The sequence below is a fragment of the Hipposideros armiger genome, unplaced genomic scaffold (assembly GCF_001890085.2).
Source record: "Hipposideros armiger isolate ML-2016 unplaced genomic scaffold, ASM189008v1 scaffold_798, whole genome shotgun sequence".
Taxonomy (NCBI): domain Eukaryota; kingdom Metazoa; phylum Chordata; class Mammalia; order Chiroptera; family Hipposideridae; genus Hipposideros; species Hipposideros armiger.
This window is the reverse complement of record NW_017732148.1, coordinates 439,642-444,332: the sequence shown is the minus strand read 5'-3', so window position 1 is coordinate 444,332 and position 4,691 is coordinate 439,642. Positions and strand designations below refer to the sequence as shown.

Sequence of the window (4,691 nt, the reverse complement as noted above, 5' to 3'; positions counted from 1 at the left end):
TATATAATCTCAGTTATAAGTGGAATCTAAAGAACTGAATAGATGAGAAATGTAAACAGAAATGTCTCAGAGACACAGAGGAAAAACTGATGATTGCTAGTTGGGAGGGGGTGGGAATGAAGGAGAAGGGGAAGGGACGAGACAATACAAATTGGCAACTACAATATGGCCTCAGGGATAGAAAAGACAGTCTGGGGAATATAATCAATAATGTAAATATTTTTTAGGGGCCAGATGGACTCATCTTGTTAGAGAGACCACTTCATAGACAGTGTAGAGGCCTGACCAACGCACTGTATATCTGAAGCATATGTTGAATAATATTATATGTCAACTATAATTTTATGTACGTAGAGTCACGGGATGTGGAGTATAGTGTGGGAATGGAGTCAATGGAATTATAATAGATAAGTATGATTTTGGAGGGGGGGCAGCAAATGGAGGGAGGGGGGTTGTCACTTTGTGAGGAGTGAAAAGGATAACTATTGCATTGTTTTGTACACCTGAAACTAATAAATAAAAGGGGGGAAAAATCAGAATCCGTCTCCATGCTCTGAATGCCCCTTATTCTGCTCGAGTTTTTCCATAGATCTTACCAGTTTCTAAGGATCGTATCATTTAGTTTTCAAAATTATGTTTGTTGTTTATTTTCTGCCTCCCCCCACTAGAAAGTAAGTTTTGTGAGGGCAGAGAGTTTGTTTTCTTCCTTGATGTACTCATAACCTCAGCACCTAGACACTGGCCCATAGTAGCTACTGAGTAAATGTTTACTGAATACTTGAATGAATAAAGCCATCCCTTCCTTTCCTCCAGACAGAAATTGAGGAGAGAGAGGGCCCATTAGAAAAAATATAATCAGATCACATTTATGAGTGTGCAAAGCCTCCTCTTTGCATTACTAAAGGAACAGCTATTAAAAACCTATGGCTCAGAGCTGGGCCTCTTTCTTATTTCCTGACCTGAAGGTACACAATTCGGAAGTAGGAAAGAAAGGAAATGACACACTGACTGTTGAGAAAACAGCACCTCGCAATTTCTGAGCAGTTCNCCAAGCCATGTATCGTAACACTCTTGTCCTATGCTCGATCACATTTTCTTTGAGGTCTAGAGAAGATTTCACTGCCCTGGTACCAAACTGAACCAACACTATGTACTTACTAGTTGTGGTAAACATTACTGATACCAACAGATATTTCCAATTTTCTTCCCCTGAGACATATGGAAAACTGCCTGCCCCTCTATTAGTTGGGTGGAATGATGTGATTAGTGCTAGCCAATAAGCTAGGAATAAAAGTGACCCGTGTTCCTTCTGGGAAAAGCACGTAAATGCTGGTGTGTTGTTTTTCCATCTTCTTTCTCTTACCAAGGTGAACCAGGAAGCATGTTGAGATGGAAGTGGGTAAGACTGAGCCACTGCATGAGGACAAATGTCCTGAAGAGCGGCCTGGACCTGCAATGGATTTAATGCAAACAAGAAGTACATTTTTGTGGTGTTAGTGTCCTGAGATATTTGGTGATATTTATTACCACAGCCTAACCTAGCCTGCCTTGACTAATATACCAATGGTGGATACACAGAGAGAAGTGAAAATAGTCCAAAATAGGCCATTGGCTCTTGTTCGAACTCTATCTTCTAAATCATACAAATTATAGAGGATCGGGATTCAGGGGCGACTCTTCTCTTTTGCCCTTTGCCACCAGTTACTCAACTGGAGCACCTGTAACCCTGGCTGTCAGGGCCACCTCGTGTACTTGCTCTTCCGTAGTCGTTGGCCACACCCAAACTCTGTTCTAACTCCTCTTTCCCAGGGTCTGAATGGTTCTCCTTCCTAGCCTCCGGTGTGCATTTCAATCATTCCATTTTGATCTGAGGATTGGGCTGAAAGTACTTAGGATTCTTGTGTGAGGATCATCTTTAGAACAACCAGAATTTTCCCCCCAGGAAAATGCCTCCTCTTAGCAGGGATTCTAAGAGTTTTGAGGCTGAAAGAATCCAGTATTCTGGGTTTTCTGTACATCGGTCTGTACCATGTCTCAGGAAGAGGTGCTTGTATGTGTGAGGAGAGGTAGCAAGAGGACAGAAACAGACCGCCTTTCCCACCAACTGAGAGACAAGAAAATGAGGGTCATCTCAGCTAGGATTCTCTGGGTGCCCAGTATATGCCCACAATGATGAGGCCTGACTTTTCATTTATATGGTCTTTTTGTTTGTTTGTTTCTGCCCTAACCTGAATGTGGTGTCAAGGGAACTGTTAATGGCTGCTATTCAGAGATATGTGACTTGGCATTTATACATTACCTGCCCACTTAATAAAGTGCTAATGAATGTTTGCAAAGCTCTTTGAAATCTCCTGGTGAAAGGTGCAACATTAAGTGAAAAATATTATTATTATTATTAGAAGGTAATAGACAGCTTTGAATGATCGGTCATAAGAATAACTGACATGCTATTAAAAGAAGCACCAGAAATCACCCAGATGGTTTCAGTTCCTCCAGCNCAGAGGAAGAAATGGAACCGGCCTCCTGCTTTTAGTCTTGTACTTCTCAAATCTGTTCTTTCCACTGGTAGAGAGAATGTGAATGAAAGTTTGCTAGGAACTGAATCATGACACAGCGTTCCCCTTTTCTTCCTCTTTGTCCTGGTGTTTTTCTGCCACAGTAGACTCTGCTCTGACCCAACTTCCAGGTGAGAATGAAGGACTGATGGAGCCAAAAGGGGTTGGAGGAAGGGAGTTAGCACATTTATGTTTCTCACTCTTTCTAACATAGAGAACACAAAATCTGTTGTGGTTTCAGAAAAGTCTTCCTCAAGAAAAGTCTCTTCTTTTAAAGAAGAGATAGTGAGTTAGAGTGAAAAAGTATCTTCCTAACCTAATAATGTCAACGACAATTAGGAAGCAAATTGGATAATGCACTGGTGGGTAATCAAGGGTAAATATTGCAGAAGTCAGTGTGATGATCATTTCTTAAATTTCATGGAGAGTGGATAGAACCTTTTTAGACAACATGGAAATACTGACTCCGAGGATTCTCCCCATTGCATGGTGTTTTTGCACTCAGAGAACACCCTTTGTATAAAGGAAATTTGGGGTTGGGGAAGGACAGGAATATGCTAACCCAAGACCATTTTTCATTATTGGGTAAAAATAAGAAAGAAAGCATGAGAGGAATAATTGTTGGGAGAAGGACTTGTGCAGAAAGAAACACAAAGCCACCTCTAGATATTATGTGGGTTATATCATGTTGAGATTGTATTTACCTTCAGACTGACCATGTCCACAAAGCATGAGGCAAAGAAACCAAGCCATGTATCGTAACACTCTTGTCCTATGCTCGATCACATTTTCTTTGAGGTCTAGAGAAGATTTCACTGCCCTGGTACCAAACTGAACCAACACTATGTACTTACTAGTTGTGGTAAACATTACTGATACCAACAGATATTTCCAATTTTCTTCCCCTCAGACATATGGAAAACTGCCTGCCCCTCTATTAGTTGGGTGGAATGATGTGATTAGTGCTAGCCAATAAGCTAGGAATAAAAGTGACCCGTGTTCCTTCTGGGAAAAGCACGTAAATGCTGGTGTGTTGTTTTTCCATCTTCTTTCTCTTACCAAGGTGAACCAGGAAGCATGTTGAGATGGAAGTGGGTAAGACTGAGCCACTGCATGAGGACAAATGTCCTGAAGAGCGGCCTGGACCTGCAATGGATTTAATGCAAACAAGAAGTACATTTTTGTGGTGTTAGTGTCCTGAGATATTTGGTGATATTTATTACCACAGCCTAACCTAGCCTGCCCTGACTAATATACCAATGGTGGATACACAGAGAGAAGTGAAAATAGTCCAAAATAGGCCATTGGCTCTTGTTCGAACTCTATCTTCTAAATCATACAAATTATAGNCCCTCCTGCATAATAACCCTTCAGTGTCTTTCCATTGCCTTTACCATGCAGTCTGAACTCCTCACCATGGCTGGGCTCCACCAGCTGTGGCTCTTGCCTGCTTCTCATCATGGATCACACCACCCCTTCCTCACTCCCTGGGCCTCACGTTCCATCTTTGAATATACGGAGCTCATTTCTACTTCGGATCTTTTGCACTTGCTTTCCCTTGGTCTGGAATGCTCTGCCCCAGCATTGCTGAACTCTGCTCATCAGTCAGGGTACCAACTCAAAGAGCCGTTTCTTCCCACTCCATAAGTCTATCGCCTTTTACAATCTAGGTTTCATAGGCAGTATCAGGAATCATTTTGCTTATTTCCCTGCATCAATGAGGTCCCAGCAGAAAACATCCCGCTCAAATGGGATAGTTGAAGAGAGGTTCATCAAGGGACTATTTACAAAGATTTAGGCAAGCAAAAGGAACGCAACAGAGATGGTGGTGCTCCTTATAGGGACAGCAGGGAACTGTTATCGCCCCTAGGCCTGAATAGGGGGTGGGGGCGGGACTTGGAGAGATTAGTCATAGGTTACAGGAGAGGCCATCTGGCAGGACTGGGACCTGACCCAGAGGGTGTGGGGGGTACAAACACTCATACCTCACTTTCCTGCTTCCACCCAATGTTCTTGCTGACAGCTTCTCATTGGCCTGACCCAACCGGAAGCCAGAGGGCAAGGCTACCAATGGATGCAATCCATAAAGGTCAGTATCCCAAGACACAGAGGTGTTTTGAAAAGAGTGGAGAGAGG

At 42.7% G+C, this 4,691-nt stretch overlaps 1 long non-coding RNA gene across 1 annotated transcript in view; it reads left to right on the top strand.

Annotated features, from left to right (window-relative positions):
* LOC109374157 (uncharacterized) overlaps nt 1–4,612 on the top strand; it is a 59,433-nt gene extending 54,821 nt beyond the window's left edge. Inside the window, exon 3 of the long non-coding RNA XR_002122351.1 lies at nt 4,579–4,612. This is a non-coding gene — a long non-coding RNA (uncharacterized LOC109374157). The remainder of the gene's footprint in view (nt 1–4,578) is intronic.
* Nucleotides 4,613–4,691: the final 79 nt, after the last annotated feature.